We start from the raw sequence: 18,773 nt of genomic DNA on the forward strand, positions 1-18,773 counted from the left end.
ATGGAAGGATATGCTTGTTTTATCTTTTAATGTTTATTGCTTTGAGCAAAGACATGAAGGGTAACAATAATTGCCTCAATGAGATAAGCAAATCATTTTTCAAGCACCAAATTTAATTACAAATGCTCCAATTACTTTTGTTATTTATATAGTTCCCCTACCCTTGGGGTAGAGGGAAGAAGAAACCAGAAGACAGTTAAATGTCTGTCTTAAATTTTGTCTTGAATTTTCTCTGAGTTTTGGCTGTGTTTTGTTTGTTTCTTAAAAAGGCACAAAGCAATGTTTAAAAGCCCACTTGCTGAAATCTCAGGATCAGCAGTAGTTCTCAGCATGACATGCTTGAAGTTCTGTAATGAAACAAAGGATACACTTTTCTCAAGCCATAGTTAAATGTGCATCAGGCGAAGAACACTTTCCCACCAAGGTTCCTGTCACTTGACCAGGACTGTATGCTTACGATGAACACCCACTGGTTAGCTATTGTGAGACTAGCTTTCTTTTTTCCCCTATGCAGCACAATGCTGTTTTCCCCAGCAATTTGCTTTTCCTAAAAATACTTTTTTTTTTTTTTTCTTTTTTTTTTTTTTTTTTTTGTGGCGGAGAGGAGGGTGAAGTGGGGGCCTGGAAACATTCTTGTAACACCACTCTTATATTGTCTACCACTAGTGTATTAGCAAGACTATCCTACATTGTTAAATATGGGAGTTTTCCCCCAGCCCCCCGTGTATGCACTTTTGCAGACAGATAGCTTACATAAGGATGACATAAATAATGTTTTGTTGAATGTTTCTACTGCTGGGAGTTAAATGCAGTGCCTTGTGCTCCTTCTTGAAGCTAGACATAGGTGTTCAGGTCACCTTTTCTGGCATATTTTCCCTAAGACGTGTATTGTCAGTCTGACCAGAGATAGTCTGAATTTTGCAGAGTAACATGGTCACATTGATGCAGCAATACCCTTAATCATAAACATCCAAATTCTTGGATCCACACACCAATATGTGAAGCTGTTCCATTTCTACACAGCACTAAGTGTAAATGATGATTTTGAATGGAGATGGGGAAAGAGACATAAAATGTGGATATAAAGAGTTAGGATTTTTTTTTTTCCTTCATGTTCAAGCTGTTTCACAAAGGGCACACTTCCACTGGAATCCAAACTGTGATCTATCATGCTGTTTATGAAAATGTTTCTCTGTTCCAATAAAACCCATGGCATGTCACCATTAAGATACAACAGCTCTGATTCCAAGAACATTTGTAGCTTATACTGTATGGACACATACATAATAATTGCTGTTAACCACCACTTTCATCTTGTTTTCACAAAGCTGAAGATAAACAAACTTTATAAAGCATACTTTCAGTCTAACAAGCTAGCTGCTAATTCTTTAAACCAAGTCACATCTGCAGAATTATCTTCCAGCAACAGCTGTAGTGTGAATAGGTAAGGAGAGTTCACATGGGGCCATTAACCTGGCTTCAAGGCTTTAAGTAATGGGTATTAGAAAAAAGCAGATGCAGAGCAATACTAATTGTCTTTGTCTCTAAATCTTGGGAGAGCAGTGCTAAGAACTGCTACATTATTTTCTTGCTGAAGTGGAAAGCATAAGGAAGAAATTAATTATCTATAACAATGGTTTTCAACTTGCAATCTGAGTATCCCTCAAGGCACCAGGATTACTGCTTAAGGGTTCTGAGCACATATGCAAGAAAAGCAAGCCTACTAGCCATCAGCATCCACGTCATGACAGATTTTTGACTTTATAAAAAGAAAAAACCCTGATCTGCTTATTAAAAAAATTCCAAACAAAACTTGCATCCATCTGCAAGCTCTCCACAGGAATCTAAACAATCTCCTATTAAACCTCTGTAAAAATTTAGTTTGACTGGTCTTTCACCAAACTTAGCTTTACTGTATCATGCATTTTAATTATTATCAGATGCCTTGTTTCAGAAATCACAGCAAACATCAGCTGATGGATATTTCAATAAATAACCTTCTGCTACTCTGCTAGTAGACTACAGAAGATGAGAAAACAGTGGTGGTGTTCTTGTAATTAAGTTTCTTAAAGCACAAACTAAATGCCTCATTTCCAAAACTCTCAAGCTTGAAAATGTTATAAGTACTCAGCCAAATTTCTCTTTCATTTGTATATAGTTTTCTTCCCAGTAACAGTTCATACAAGGTTCCTTCCACACAAATAAAACAGAGAACATTCAATTGTTTATGTAAGATGAGAAAAATTAAGCCTTCGCAGAAGTTCACCATGTACTGTATTTTTATATCTGCTGCATTTCTTTCCTTTGCAATTACTCCTTTCTAACAAAAAGGCAGCATGGTGGACCAGTAACTGATTGCATACGATTGATTTTTACATAAAGATGCCTATTCCTAAGCATGTAACATGCCTCCAGTTAATAAACCCCTTCTTTTTATATAGTGTGTTCCACCTCCTCAGATTTTCACACATCCTTTTGACAAGCTACATTAAGTGACTACTGAATTTCTTGTAAAACCAGGCAATACAGGACAGAGGCCCTGACACTGTGGAAGGGAATTAGAATTTTTGGAAGTATTTTTGTATGACTGAACTTCTATTGTACCACTCCTAACTCTTAATTCAAGTCAGCCAAGAGTTTGTAGGCAGGAGGAGGGAAAGGAGCATGGAGAAATACGTACCCTCTGCTGAAGCAGAGAGCATCTAAGAGACAAAACAATGTAAGCCAGACATGTTCCACAGCACATACCTCAGCCATATCCTCCCACACAACATTAATTTTCATTTGGCATGCAGCATATAACTGCTTCTTATCTTCCCTTCTGCATGACTTATTACGAAATCTGTACTGAAGTATTATTAGGGCCTTCAGGGAATCACGAAAGTGGACATCATGTAAGTAGTACACCGAAATGATAGCACTGTTCCACTTTGCTCTTTAAAGCTTGAAATCACTCAGAGAGAAGGAAAATCATGAAGGTTGGAGATCAGCGAGACCATGCCCACTGCAGGGTGTACAGGGTTGCATCCAGGCAGGTTTTAAGTATCTCCTGAGAAGGAGACTCCCCAGCCTTTCAGGGCAGGCTTTTAAGTACTCTGCCAGCCTCAAAGTAAAACAGGTCTTCCTCATATTCAAATGGACCTTTTGTGTTTCAGTTTGTGCCTGTTGCCCCCTGTCCTGTCACTGGACACTGAAGAGAGCCTGGCCTCATCTTCCTGAAACCCATCCTTAAGATACTTGTATGCATTGATAACACCTCCTTTTAAAATAAATAAAAATACTTCATTGCTATAAAAGCATCAGCCGAAGGATCAAATTTTATTTGAAAGGCCATTAAAAAAAAATTAAAATCTTTGGTGTTAACCTGAAAAGAATACCAGTCCCCTAGGCCCCTTCAGAGATCAGCTCTTTTTATCCTTCCTTAAATTTGCAGAAAACATCTCTAAAGGCTCATAGCTGAGTTACCATTCACTAGAAATATTCCATGTCAGTGTTTTCCCAGTGAGACCCTTTACCATCTATTTTCCCATCCCATCCCAGCCAACAGACATCCAGATTTTCCCATCTGTTTCCTCAGGACCCCAGTAACAATACTAAAGCACCATCATGTACAAAACCTGGGTGCCTGTGTTCATGTATTAATGTAGAGGCATTGCCAGATCGAAGCACTAGGGAATATCAATATCCAGTACAAGCATTTTCAAGAGCACAAAAAGACCTTTCACCTTCACTGTGGGAAGAGCCCCACGGGAGTGTCCTCATTTCTCCCTGTCCCATCACCATCCATGACTTCTATCTATATAATTAGAGGTACAGACTTGGTTTGATTGATTACCATGCTTGGGACTGTTTACACTAAATTGGCTTTGTTTCTTTTATGACTACACATAAAATTGTTTTTCTAGCATTGCTCAAGAATATTTTATCACTAAGACACACAAGAGGAAAAAAGGAGTATTCAAAATTGAACTGAGAACAACATGGAATTTTAAAAACCAAAACAGATGGAATAAATTTGGGGTATGCTAACCCCAAATGTGTTTCAAGTACAGTAAACTTTCTAGTGAGAATCAGACTCCCTTTTAGAAAAAGATAAATGAAACAGATGGACATCTTAGAGAGAAGAAAAACCAACTAACATATAGTGGTCACACATGGCAACACCAACCCAACAAGAAACCATCGAATTTAATAAAACCACTACTTGTTCAAGTAGAGAAAGTTGTGCAATTCAGTAAAGTACTTTAAAAAACGTAACGGATGGGCTTTGTTTTATAATTCATAGCCACAATAAGAAAAGAAGCCATTTAAGTGCCATTTCCCTGAAAGTAAAAGCCACATATGTTGCTCTGGTAGTGAGGTCAGAAGGTTCACTCAGAGTCCATAAATATATTTTTGAAGCTAAAGGGCAAGCAGCATGGGTTCTGACCCCCTCAAACTAGAAGATAAAGTTACCGCCAACAAACAGGCAAATTTTTGAAATGGGAAGGGAAATGGGAACTCTCATTCTAGTCCCAGCTTTCTTAACACTAGAAACATGCACATCTGTGCTTAATAAACTGCTTTTTTTCCCTAAAAAATAAATCAGCCATGTTAAGCTAGTTGATGACTTGAAAGACTCTGCTTCATATTAACTATTTCCATATTGCTGCTTTTTGAGTTTTACTGCAAGGGGCCACAGAACCCCTGACTCCTTTATCTAGGGAACCAAACCCAATCTTCTTGATGCTCTGTACCTCTAAACACAAAACGCTCCAAACTCAAAAATAAGAACATTTCACCGTCCCTGGACTCTGAAACAGTGACGGGGCAAAGACTGAAAAATGGAGCAAAGCAAACTTAGTAACCCTGACTGGCATGTCATTCTGCCCCTGCAGATTTGCCATTCACCATGGACTTTAGGGAACAAAAAATCAACCAACCAACCAATCAAAAAAAGCCCATAAAGCTCATAATGAGAAACCAACCAGCTGACCAATAAGATCTGCTGTAGGTACATTATGAGAGTTTGGGGAAAAGGGCTGTTTGCTGGTACAAAGCACAGACAGCAGAAATCTACGGTGATGCACTTTAAGGTTTAATATGCAAGATGGAGTTGACAAGCATTTGATGACAAAAGTTCATAAAAGCCTGCCTGCACACACAGTGATCACTTGTTATCAGATGAGCTGAGGAAGATGTGGAAAAAAAAAAAAAGAGTGCAAGGATTATTTTAGTCATGGTCATACTTGCAGTTTCTGCCTGGGAACTGCTTTTGAGGTAAGAGGTTACCAATTTGCCATGTACAAGACCATTCAGATAATTTTGTATGTGTCAGGAAGTTTATTTCTTTCCTGCTGGGTATCCTCTTAAAATACCTTTGCTGCCTATTTTTTGCAAACCAGTACAGGAATGTACATCAAAAGGCATTAGATGTGTTTCAACTTTTAAAAAGCCATCATAACATCAGTTACCATTTAAAGACAATGCAGCTTAAGCATTATCAGGCTTGCAAATGGGGCATTTCCACCATGCTCTTTGGCAAGCATGTATTTCACTTGTGAGGTAGACTGATATAACTTGCATAAAACTAGTTTCTTTAATTTTTTATTTTTTTTTTTAAATCACAAAATGCAGAAAGCTAGTACTCTATACATAGAAGAAAATCACCCAATCGTATCTGTGTTGGAACAAAGAGTGCCTTCATCTCCGGTCAGCAAACCTTTCTTGTCATTTATTTCAAGTTATGCGCTATGCTGAAATACCAGTTAGTAATCTTTTTAGTATGTGAATAGACAGAGAGTTCAACTCCTTAGCACATCTTCCCTGATTAATAAAATAACTATATTAATTTTGACTGATGCAGGCACTAGTGCAGAGCACTTTCGCATGTATGCAATAATTAAATCTTCCACGTCATCAAAAACTGATTATCTTGACATCAGATAGACTGGAATTCTAAGCTTGAGGCTAGATAGTCTTCAGCTTTTCTTAATGAGATACTAAACTGCCCAACAAGCAATTAAAAAAAACTCCAACCCTGCCCCTAAGCCTGTCATCTTAATGACTTCCAAAGGTCTTTCTAATATTGAGAAAAGTCATTCAACAGACATATTTGCAACTGCACCAGAAAAGGAATGAAGAAAACCTCTGAGTAAGAGCAAAAAGAATACATTGTTCATTTGAATTAAAAAAATTAGTAGCAGAAGCCTGAAAGGTTTAACACACTTATATTATTGTTACGTTATCAATGTTTTTTCTTAATACCTTCTCCTGCCTTCCTACTCCATAAGCTTAAAACCAAGTTTTTGTAAACCAAGGTTTTCCATTTAAGCTCTTAACTAGTTTCACATGCATTACAGAGCGTACACACAGAGCTGCAAATACAACTACTATCTGTGAGCTAAACACCATCAAAATTCAGGTGGGAAAAAAACCTCCTCTTAGAACAACTTTGCATCTACACTTGTGTTGTTGGTTTTGGGGGTTTTTAAGCAGGAAGAAGGCATGATAGTGTGCCAGAAAAAAACCTTCCCAGGTTAACAAAAGTAGTTCTGTTTGTGCTCCCTGGAATTCAGACTTACAGGGAAATAAAACCTCAAATCTAAATCTTGTATACTCCTACAAGCACAAGGTAGCACTACAGAAAGGGGGAGTGGACTCTGTGGGGCATTACATTCTTTGAAGTAAGTTGTTATTCTCTCTTATTTCTGGACAGAAATATATTTTGTGTCACAAGTAGGAAGTATTAAGACTTAAGACTGCTGAAGTTTAGTTTCACAGTTTGTGAAAACCACGAGCTTTTAATAGATTCAATCTCAGCTTCCCTCTATGGAGCTTATATTTTAATAGGCAGTGTCTGGACTTCAAGTCTAGTCTTTTGGCCACCTGTTTGTTCAGACTTTAAGACAGCTACATCCATGTGCCTGGCAGGACACGCCAAAGACAGATCTATGTAATTTAGCACTGTTTCTCAGTCAAGTTCTCACTCTATGTCAGTGTACTGAGCCATCCTCTTTACAGATCAAAGCAAGCAGCCTGATTATTTAAATATGATTGTCCCCCAATGGAAGGGAGGGTGCACTTCCCCTAACCACTAACTGCACAGGCACTTGCATGCTTTTATTTAAGGGCTAATGAACAGAAGCATGTTCTAATTTTCAGGCAATGTTCTAATTTTCTCCTTTTTGTGCACAACCTTCAGCAAGTTCCCTCAGGCCAACTGGGGCCATCATCCAGCTACTTATCTCTTGCACTTCACCTGTGCCTCCCCTCATAGGACATCATTTTACATCAGTGTGAGCACAGGAGCACAGAAAATTATTTGCTCTGCAGACCTACAATAGACAAGATTTTCGGTGACAGATTTAAGTTACATACTAACAACTCCCTCACAGGAGTTATGTTACACATACCATGTAAGAAAATTAAGGTGACACCCTTCTTTCCATTACATAGTTGAGAAAGTTCTTCAGAGTAAACAGTGAAAGAAAATTAGAGAAATACTGCTTTTCTATATTAGGAAGCAGGTTTTCTCACAGTACCAATGTATTTTCCCTATTTTGCTTTAAATACAGTAGCTTTTATTATAAAATTTATTGATGTTTCACAAAGACTCTGCTACATTACTCCTTTCCAAAGCATAGTCATTTTTGAGCTTTACTACAGAGACACAAATGTTTTAAACTGTCTGTGCATGCTATTTGAGCTAGATGCCTAGTATCAGGTATATATCCAATTATTACAGGACGACCAAAGCAGAAGATCTGACAAAGGCAAGGCCCAACCACTCCTCCATCCAGAAGAAGGGAGGCAGCAGGAATGACTATTCCAAGCCCAGGGCTACTGCCTCCTCAGTACCCCAAGCTGCAAGGAGCTGCTGTTGCCTGCTCCCCACCACTGCTGCTGCTGGAGAGTTGAAGAACCCAGCACAGGAAGCTGTGGAGGGTACAAGACAGCTACTGAAGCAGTGGGAGCTGGCAGCACTCACCCCCTTCCAACTGCTCCATGGCACACCCTTCCCTGCCTTTGACAAAAGCAGGCAGGCCACCCAGTGTGGAGAAATGACATCCCAGGCAAAGAATGGAAAAGAAGGAAGCAGAAACTTTGGGCCTGGGCCTCATGGGCAGCACTGGCACTTAAGACATTGGACAGCTGACTGCTGACAATCCACTGGCCTCGTGCTTGCCACGTGCAGCCCATTTCCCACGAGCCATGCTAAGGGATGCCAGCAGCAAAGATGCAGCTCAGCTCGTGGCAGAGAGCTGTATGTCACACACTACGAATGGGAACCACTCCTGACAAGATTCGTGATGAGCAGTTTCAGATTTTAATTGGGGCAAATGCACAATTAATTCTGCTCATCTGTTACTGAGCTGTAGGGGTTTTATCATCTGCTACTCTAATTTTTGCTGTAAATTTTCGCTCAGAAATGGATAAAAATAAGCTTTAGTCCTAGAAATACAGCTCTGAAGCAGCAAAGCAGCTCATCTGATATGCTTTGTGCATCAGTCCAGAAGAGGAAGATTAAGAACAGACATGAAACAAAAATGTCCATATCAGTACAGATAACAGAAGAGTCAACCAAAAGGGGGTGGAAAAGGATGCATTCAGCAAGCTCTCAGCTCTGCTGAAAGCAGACAAAGCTCTGGAGGAAGGGAAGGAGAGAAGCAAGTCTGCAGAAATTGCATGAGAAGAATCATGATCTCAGATGTTATTTAAAGCAACACATGCCATGCTTCCCTGTGCAAAAGCTCAGCAATGCAGGGCATCCCAATGGAAGGAATTTATCCTATGCATATTTTAAAACAGCCGCCAGTACATAAAGAAAAAGGTTGTATACTGCTAAGACACTGCAAAAGCAAGTTTCAGCAAGTCTGATCTCCAAAGGAAACAGCGAGACACAATTCTGGTGTATTTCTGAAATTGAGAATGTACACACTGGGAGGAAATTAGCTTCCACCACTTTAAGTAATCAATATAAACAAGTCCCACAATTACAAAGAACTAACTCCACACAAAATCTGCATAAATGCTGAGCCAAGGTATTTTTTCCTTCTGTCCAAAAGTTTGAAAAAAATGGAGCAAGTATAACCTCTGCCACGTATCTACAAATGTGTGACCTCTAGAAAATGAAAGTAGAAAATGCATTTTTTTCTTTCTTGAAATGCCTTAAAAATTAGAACACTCGAGAAAACCTCAAAAAATTCTCTAGTAAAACTAACAGAATATATGATGAGTCAATAAACACTTTAAAACACAAAGGGTAAATACTATTAACAATTGCTAAGCATACCTTCAATTGCATTAGTAAAGTTTATAACGAGACTATACACAGTGTTACTATATTAAGTTAAAAAACAAACGAACCAAAAGAAATAACGTCTTTATCAAGTGTCATTTGTTTTAAATCCCTAAGTTATTAGGCTACTTGTACTAAAAAAATACCTTTTTCCTGTTCACCTACTGCAGTTACACATTAACCTAAATACACATAACAATGCAACAGCAATTTTAACAGTCTTTTTTTCTTTTCCCCTCATCCTCTTGATTCAAAGCAGAAGAGCTCATTAGAACAACTAGCAATTGTTTGAGCCACAGCTTTAGCAGCAGCTGTACAAACACATCAATCTCAAGTCAGGAACTCTGCCATATGCTCAATAATAATAATATACTCATACTGTTTAGCTTTTGGGCTATTACGGTAACTTTGGTCATTTTCTCTTTCCAAATGTTATACTGCTGTAGCCCTCAAAAAATACACTGAGAAAGTAATTCAGGGAATTGGGTGCAAAAACGGAATTGCTAAAACAGTGATAAAAACGGGTCCTCTAAAATTCCTATAGATGAAAAATTGTGTTTCCTCCTTATCCAATTAATTATATTAGTGATAGAGGTTCATTGTTTGCTCCTTACCCAATTAATTGATCTTGGTGATAGAAATTAATTGTACAAACATTACTTTGCATGGTAAAATGTTGACCTTTCTGGTGCACACACTGTCTGGGGCCCTTGTGGCCATGCCCCTGCTTTCAGCCTCCCCACTGTGTAACGAGATGACTTTAGGTGATGACAGACAACTTCCTCCCAGTGCAATCCCACCTCAATACCTACATTACCAAGAGCAGACTCAGATGACAGTGACTAGAAACTGAACAAAAAATATTTTTTGTCTTCAGATGGGAATGTAACCTGAGCAACACAATGAGAGCACACATGATTTTAATAAATGTCAGTCATGCTGGAAAGACAAGGGTTTTTTTAAACAGACTCACTGTCAAGGTTGACTAGCAGGGAGCTATTGAAAGTCATTATGCCTATCTGCTGCAGAGATGCCTTTTCAGGATGAAGTATTTTAAGGGATTAGGAAAGGGGAAGATACTGCTCCATAAATTCATCAATTTTGAATATAGACTGAGTTAAAAGGGTAAAGATAACTCCTTGGTATAGAGTATTTTAAAACTATAAATTAATGGAAGGTGTGACATTTTATTTTGGTGCGCAATTCAAATACACAGAATGCTAAAACAGAATCACTATCATGTTTGTTAACTTGATTACAGTCTCTTCAGGAATTACATATGTACTGCTGAATTTTCTTTAGCACAATCAAGCCCATACCATGCACACACAAAAACCTACATTCTGTTATGCAACTTTTCCATTGTTTTTGTTTCTTTGAATTTTCACAATAAAACCTGAGGAGGAAGGTGATGTTGTGAACTGCCTCAATCACTAAGTCATCTAAATTCCAATTCCCCACATCATTCCCCAGCTCCCATCCATCTAAGATTACTTATGTGGCCACACGAAAATGATGTGATAATATCTATCCAAAACTGATTCGGATGTAGGAAACAAAAGGAAAGAAATTAAACTTCTTTTGAAAGGCAATTAAAAGGCAATAAACTGGAATTCTTATTACTTGTTTTAATTAGACATGAAGCAGAGGAAAGGAAGGAAATCTGTAATAATTTCTACAAAACAGTAACTACTATTTTTTTTTCAGTTATAGACTCAAGTTTAAGCCTAAATTTAGGGACAAGTAAGTTATCTGGCGGAAACTAAGAAATTTTTAACTGGCTTCTATTCATTTTTCTATTAAAAAATATTCTTTTCATCAAGTCCCCAGCATTTCCTACAGTGCCTCTGGACAGCTGATCTCTGTGGAAGTCCTCTTAGGGCAAATCACTCTACATAATTTATAAGGCTGGGTGGTGTCTTTTTTGTAACCACTTACTCAGGAAGATTGACTGGAAGTGTCCAGTCCAATGTTCAAATGCAAGGAAACAATAAAATAGGTGAAGTGGTTTAGCAAGCAACCTTAACAATTCCCTGTGAGGAAAACCAACAGGGGAGGATTGTTAATGTTACTGATGCTGTCTTTTCAAAGCAGGATGGAGTATACTTATACCACCTAAATTCTGTTCCTCTCATGACCTCCCCTAAAGGAGAGTCAGCACAAGCCTAGATGAGGAAATTCAATGGATTGTTACAGCTGCTTGTAGCTCTGCTCAAAAGCAGATTATGAACATATTGTTCATTACTAGTCTTGCAATGAGCATCTAGAGGAAACTTTCATTATGTAAGGCGATAGCCCGTTCTTATGCTGCTGTATAAAATAATTTGTTTGAAAGAGAGCTGTAACACAGCATGACAAAAATTAGGTTAAAATGTAAGTTGGAACATTTCTGCTTCGCTCAGTCTAAGCCCATCAACTCAATACAGACTTTTGACCATGATACAAAACCGTATGCATCAGATGCTTGGATACAGTTATTCTCTGAGACAGGTGACAAGAAGATAAAGATGCAAATACATTTCTGGTATGAAATCAAACTCCATTCTTCTTTCCAAAGTTTTATTAAAATTCCTTCTGGTCTCTCTCTTGGAAATTCAAAATTGTTCCATCATACTTTTGAAATCTAGACATTCTTCACTAAGTATTTTGAATACGCTTCAGTAGCAATACACAGGAATACAGACATTTCAGCAAAATCAAAAATTGCTTATATATAAACACTTTCTTCTTAACACAAAAATGGAGTTACAAGTCCTTATTCCATGAAGATTGTATTATAAACCTAACTACAGTTCCTTCAGGAAAGCATAGGTTTTCCTTCTATAAAAGTTAAAACTCAGGACTGAGTAGCTGGTTTGAAAACGAGCTGGGGCTAAAAGAACAATCTTAAATTACTTCGTTTTCATGCAGTTCTTATACAAAGTCTGAGTGGAAAGTGCTGCAGTGGAGGGAGCAGACTGCTAAGGATTAGAGGCAGAAGGCTGCCTGGGGTTAACTCCATACACACCTCTGATCCACACTGCTGCTCAGTCTTGGCTTCAGAGTAGGCAACTCACCTGAGAGCTACAGAAACGGCCTTTTCAACAGACTGAAAAGTCCAATCCAGTTGAAAAGTCCAGTCCAATATATCCAAATTAAAGGAGAAAAAAGTCAGAAGTAGTTCAGGCAAAAATCTGCATAGCTGTGGATCTAATTTGTTCACTCAGAGCAAAAAAATCTGGTCCCAAAAATCTTTAGGTTCACAAGCAGGGACGGCAATTACGAAGTGACATCAGTATTTTTCTTGCATAAACTCCTACACCTCATAACATTTTGCTGTTGTTGTGATTGTTTTTGTTGTCTGTGTTTTTAAGGGGGATTTTGGGGTGTGTGAGGATGGAAAGGTGTAGCACTTTCTACAGGATTGACTCTCAGGTCTGCCTGTCTGTGTGACTGCAGGTGTTGATGCACAAGAAGCAGCTGGATCGTATGTGCAAACACAGGGTAAATAAACTAGCAGTACCTGACATGTAGCTCATTTTTTACTAACCATGAAACAGCACCTCCAGCTAACTCTCTGGCAAGTCCTGCAGCCTAATGATTTGGAAAAGCCAAGAACAAGTGAGTAAGGACACAGAGGTCAGGAAAGCAGCACCTTTGCATGTGTAACTTTATAGCTGCTACATGAGCTCAGTTTAAGGAGGATTTTTCTTGCATGCTTTTTGTGGAGATAGAAAGGCACACACAGCACATAGTTAACAGCTTCCATCTGTATTCTAAAAGAATAGACTTTCAAAGTGTATATGTGAATCTATGCCAAGAATTACACCAACCCATTAGTAATAACTGGACTCTCCCACTGCATTCTCTGAGTTCAGCCCTCAGAGATTCTTATCCTCTCTTGGACACCATTTGCTAACAATTACTTTACAGTAAAAGCATCCTGTTTTATGGATGAATTATTTCTGAGGCTTGATATATCATAAAATGTTATGAAAGAGGAAAAAAGAAAGACAGGTTGACTCACATACATTCTTTTAAGTAACCTACTGTACATACAATAAATATATTCCTTCAAAGCTAACTCTCTATTCTTTCTCTACTCCTACAACCACCTTCCCTCCCTCAAAACCCAGCTCCCAGATGGTTAATAACTTCAGGATAAGTTTGGGGGTTGCACATTTATTCCTTGGATTTTATCCATGAGATTTGCCTCTTAAATTTCCCAAGTGCAATATAGACTCACACGATCCACTTAGGGACTAAAACACATACATGCTATTGTTTCTTCCAGCTCATAAGGTAACTGAAAAAATATGTTATTTTCAATATTCAGTTCCAGATTGAAACCCTCTCTCCAGCCAGATAACCATAAACAACTTCAATATTTATCTTGTCTCTTGTCTCATATGCAAAGCATTTTTAAGTTACAGAAATGGGTGGAATTACCATGAGAATTGGTTCCCTCCTACCAACACCACTGCTTTCCCCAACTGATGTCAGATAAAGGAAAAAAATACAATACATATTAGTTTTACTAGTTTCCTGCCAATTCATTACTCAAAGCCCTGTTTTCTTTCTCCCTTGTATCTGAACGAGTTTTCTTCCTTCAGGCTTGATGCGTGACTGGGGCAAAATCTCAGATCATTTAATTAAGCAGGAACACATAATTATTAATTGTACATGAATTTCAACATTTTAATGAAAAATATACCAAACTTTGTAATTTCTTAAAAAAAAAAAAACTTTAAGCAATGTCAAAGTCTTCTACAAATAAAATCATGCATTAGAGTACATTAAGCCTAAATCCCACATTATCAGTTTTAAGTTTTCAGTGGCCAGTGCTACCACAGATGCAGTTTTTACTTGTTCCAGTTCAAGAGATGGAATAGCTACAGTTATGCTGGGGTTTGCAAGTAAGCTTTGGTCCCCTATTATGAAAGGCTACTGAACCTCCTTAAGGCATGGTCTGTGTGAATGGACATCTGTTTCTAAGACAAAGGAAGGGAACAATGAAGAATGTTTGTGAAACCATGTATGTTTGCCAAGCAAGACTTCATATGTGCCTATGATCTTAATTTATGGTCATAATGGAAAGCATCTCACTGATAGGAACTGACTACACCCAGCACTTTATAAAACGTGTTTTGTAAAAATTATTTGTGAGTAAACTAACCACTGCAACACCAAGAGTTTAAAAGTGAAGCAAAGGAGCTACAGCAAAGACAGGAGAATGCAAAGCAACATGAAGAAGACTGCTGCCGTGCCATGAACAGACCTCCAGCAGACTAAGTAGTCACAGCTCTGGGTGAGCACTTGCTCTAAAATATTTTGCTGCAGAACATTCTGCCTATCAACTGCTATTTATAATTGACTCCTTTCCCTCCCACCTTCCTGCATGAAGTACTGTAAACCTGTACTTGTTTACTTCTAAAAACTGGAATAATTGCTGTTTAAGGAAGAGACTGTGCAGCACTTGGGGGCTACAGAGCAGCCTTCTGAGAACACAGCTCTATTGCTGGATCAGAGATGACAGCCTGCTAACATTAACTCCCACTGGCTGGAACTCCAATACCCTGTTACCTTTTGAGGAACTACTGAGAGGTATGACCATCCACTGACACGCGACCCTATCTTCAGAGGTCTCTGATAAGATTAATTGCCATTATATCCTTGATTTCATGTTTGCAAGTCTTCTACCATCCTCCTTCTCCTCTCATCCATCCGTAACTGCAGTTTGGATTTTATCAAATAACACTGATTATAACCTGCCTTTTGCTGCTTTTTTAAGTATACGTGCACAGCACACAGCAACAGGTACATCTGAAGGCATCCCAACAGGTGCATCAGCTCCAGACACTAAAGGTTAGCACTGTTTCGTCCTGGAGATATTTTCAACGTTTTAAATGCATATCATACAGACTTGTTCAGCAGCAACAGAGCAAATGCCAAGCACAAATATCGTTTCTTGTCACAAATTACAAGGAGGAATGAGAGAAGACCTAACAAGAATGAGTTTAACATGAACGTACCTATCCTTATCTATGTGCTCCTCCAGTCGAGACTGAAAGAGCATGGCTTATCTCCATATTACATTTCAGAATCAATGCTGCCTCTAAATAAATTTCACAGACCGAATTATTTCCCAACTGCCCTTTCTTTTCAAGCTCTATTTCCCCAAAAGCAATGTTCTCAATAACAATTTAACAGAAGTGACACATACTGAATAATCTATGATTTCTTTGGTTTAGCACCAACATTCCAAGAAAATTTCTGCTGATCTCTTAAAATATTACTATGTTCCACAGAGCAAGAGTTATCATTTCTTATTTCCCTAGTTCAACTAAAAAAAAACCCCATAAAGTAGCACATGCCTCTTACAAGCTTTTTCTGAAAGAGCTTACTGTACAGCATCTCAGTAGTTTACAGGGAAGATTAATTTCCTAACTGTTCCCTTTCCCATATAGGTCCTTTCTGTAACACTCTGCGTTTTCTGGCTGGGGTCAGATCAGAAGGAGGGCAGAGTAGAGAGAGAAAAGGATGGAAAAAAACCCCCGTAACATCCTACTAAACTCCCATGATTTGAAAACATCCCCCAAACAACCCACCAACCTGTCTCCCCCTTCCCATTGTATCTGCATATTTGTACCTAAATCCAGGATCCAGTATTTGCAGCCGCTCGGCTGCCCGTTGCCACAGCAGGTAGGATTCACTGAGTGAAGAGATCCCAGAGTGTCAATCTGTTTAATCCTGTTCGGCATGGTGAGGAGGCAGCTGTTCCGATAGCCACAGCTTCCAAATGACCTCCTTGCCTGCACCCCGGGATGGGTTACAGCTTCTGCTGAAGGTGCTCACCCAGATAACGTTACAGGCAATGCCATCAGAATGAGGAAGTGGCTGTTATCTTCTCAGGCTGGTTCAGACCCCTGCCTGCCGTCAGAGCAGCTCCTCCCTCCTAGGGATGCTCTCCTCTGACTCACTGAACAGAGTTCCAGTCTTTAAATTCACATGTGGGAATAGCCAGATGCAGCAGATTACACTCTACCGTAACTACCCTAATCGAGGCTCAGGGTGATCTTAAAAAATACAGCAGACCAGCAATTTTTCCTCTCAGCCTTCAGAAAAGAAGCAGCCTAGTACCCCTACAAAGCTCTATAGTAACCAGAATGCACAATATGAACCTTTAACATCTCTTCATTTTATACTGCATAGTTTTTAATGCTTTAGCTAAAGGCATAAACAGAAAAAAAGACGGACATTTTCCGGTCGGCAACACCATGCAGTACTTTCCCTGGAACTTCCAATTTTTCTTAACAAACAGCAGATCTGTCCTCATCTTCACCTTCCCTTGAACCTCGTTTGTGATAATCAATCAATCAATCAACCAAACCCCAAAATACTAGAAAATCCACTCCATTTGATGGATTAATTTAAGATCTTACCCTGGTTTAACTACAATGCAAATCTGTTTCACTTCTGAGCTCATACTCTGTGAGATATATTTCTAGTTAATTAATCTGTCTTCCTGTTCAGTAATCTGAGACTGCACGTATTTTAGGTTTTGCACATGCATTCTTCACCTAGCATGCCACAAAAGCATTTGTCTATAAATTTTTTTTTTTTTTTTTGTTTGCTATGCAAACCTAGAGAGGATGTTTGGTGTCTTCCCCTGAACACATTATCAGCTAATTTTAAAAGAGCTACATAAAGCTACGTTCACTAGACAGATAAACAGCCAAAGCAAGAATTTAGTTTTTGTAAAAACAGAAATTCTTTCTATATTGGAAAAAAAGCCCAAAAAATGAGATTGAACAAACATTACCATATAGTACACAAACATGTAAAGACGGTAATAAAGCAGTGAAGGGGTTGCCAATGACACTAGCACAAATAAACGCATGTAATGCAAAGATAAATAGGAATTTTATGTAGAACTGAGACTCTGTAGGGTCCCAGAGTCAAAGCAAGCTTATCACTAGCATGTGACGCAAGTTAGGTACAACACCTTATCCTGTCTGCTGTGTTGGAAGAGTCATGATCACCCTCCACCTGAGAATAATCTTTTGCTCTCTAAGAACAGCTAATCTAAATTCTGAATCAGTTTTTCCTTCATAACCCCCTGCACCGAAACCATTAATTCTCATTCTTGATAAATTTTCTTTTGACCCAAAACAACTTGCAAATGACACTGAATTCCTAAGGGTGGGGGTGTTGCGAGGGGGGCAAGGAAGGCAGAGGAAAAAAAACCATCTCTTTCTCCAGGATAAGTGATTTTTTTAGTTTACCACCTACAGTGAGACTTCCACTAAGGCTAGTTTACTTGCTGTGAAATTGTAGAACATCTGAAAATCATTCTAGTTTCTACTTGAGTAAGAAAAAAAATTAATTAAATAGTCCCTTTCTTTTATTCTGCAACCATTCCCATGCACATCGAGCACACTCAAGAATATCCAGCCATTCTTGCTGTGGTAAAAGTCTCACACCTTTGACTACATCTAGTTAGATAGGTTATCAATACAATTTTGAAGTAGTGATTTCCGTGTGTAAGAACACTTTTGACCAAAAGAGAGCAAAACTTATACGTTTTTAGGTTGGTTTTGTTTTCCTTTTTAACTGCACGAATACTGCCCTTATAAAGCAAATAATTTATGCAGGAAGATATAAATGCTCTGGGAACTGCATCATTTGCAGCTTGCTATTGCAAAAGATTCTTCCGTTCCTACTGAAAGCAAACACTGTTATTTTTAGGTTTTGCTTTGACCCCTTCTCTTCTCAGAGAAAAATCTGATAAGCAAATCAAGGTGGTGAAGGAATGAGTATGACCACACGGACTGTCTCAGAGTCATATTTCACAGGTTATACAGTTAAGAAGAAAGTTTCATGGATACACAGTTGTCTTGGATGACCCAGTTTTTGTAAAATGCAATTGATCACAGCAACACTGGACTGGAGACGACAGACCCCACATGAATGTGGTGCAGAGACACTGGGCGCATTAGGTAAGAATTTGGTTGAAAAATATCTAAAGCACATACTGCAACAATACCTACAACCTCCTTATGGCCCAAGGCAGAGAGCTCAGACTTGTAAATTCTCCTGAGTGTAAGCAAAAGACAGATGACTTATATACCACAAACCAAACATTTCTTAATTTAACAAGCAGGGACCATTATGCAGTACCACTGTCATCTCAGATCACACTTAAAACACCTTGAGATGTATCGCAAGTCTCAGTTTCCGAGACAGGGACCTGTATCAATACACATAATTTTATGCCCAAACAGGCAGCCTATTAATGTCTTTCCATGGTTTACTTCAGGCTCTACCACAAAGCTCTCTTTGTCCTTCAGCTCCATCCGGTTTTCTGTATTCCAGCACCATATCCTGCATTAGCTACCCCAGTCTGCTAGACAGCTCTTCCTGCAACTCCTTGCATCAGCAGTTTTTTTGTAGGAACCCATGCTCGGTAATATCAAACCAGTCAGGTAATCTTAATTCTGCCGGCAGGGATATG

At 38.7% G+C, this 18,773-nt stretch overlaps 1 protein-coding gene across 1 annotated transcript in view; it reads right to left on the reverse strand.

The window, feature by feature from the left end:
- TRIO (trio Rho guanine nucleotide exchange factor) overlaps positions 1-18,773 on the reverse strand; it is a 243,989-nt gene that overhangs the window by 35,293 nt on the left and 189,923 nt on the right. The gene's annotated exons all lie outside the window — the stretch shown is intronic.

Source organism: Sylvia atricapilla, chromosome 1 (genome assembly GCF_009819655.1).
Source record: "Sylvia atricapilla isolate bSylAtr1 chromosome 1, bSylAtr1.pri, whole genome shotgun sequence".
Lineage (NCBI taxonomy): Eukaryota > Metazoa > Chordata > Aves > Passeriformes > Sylviidae > Sylvia > Sylvia atricapilla.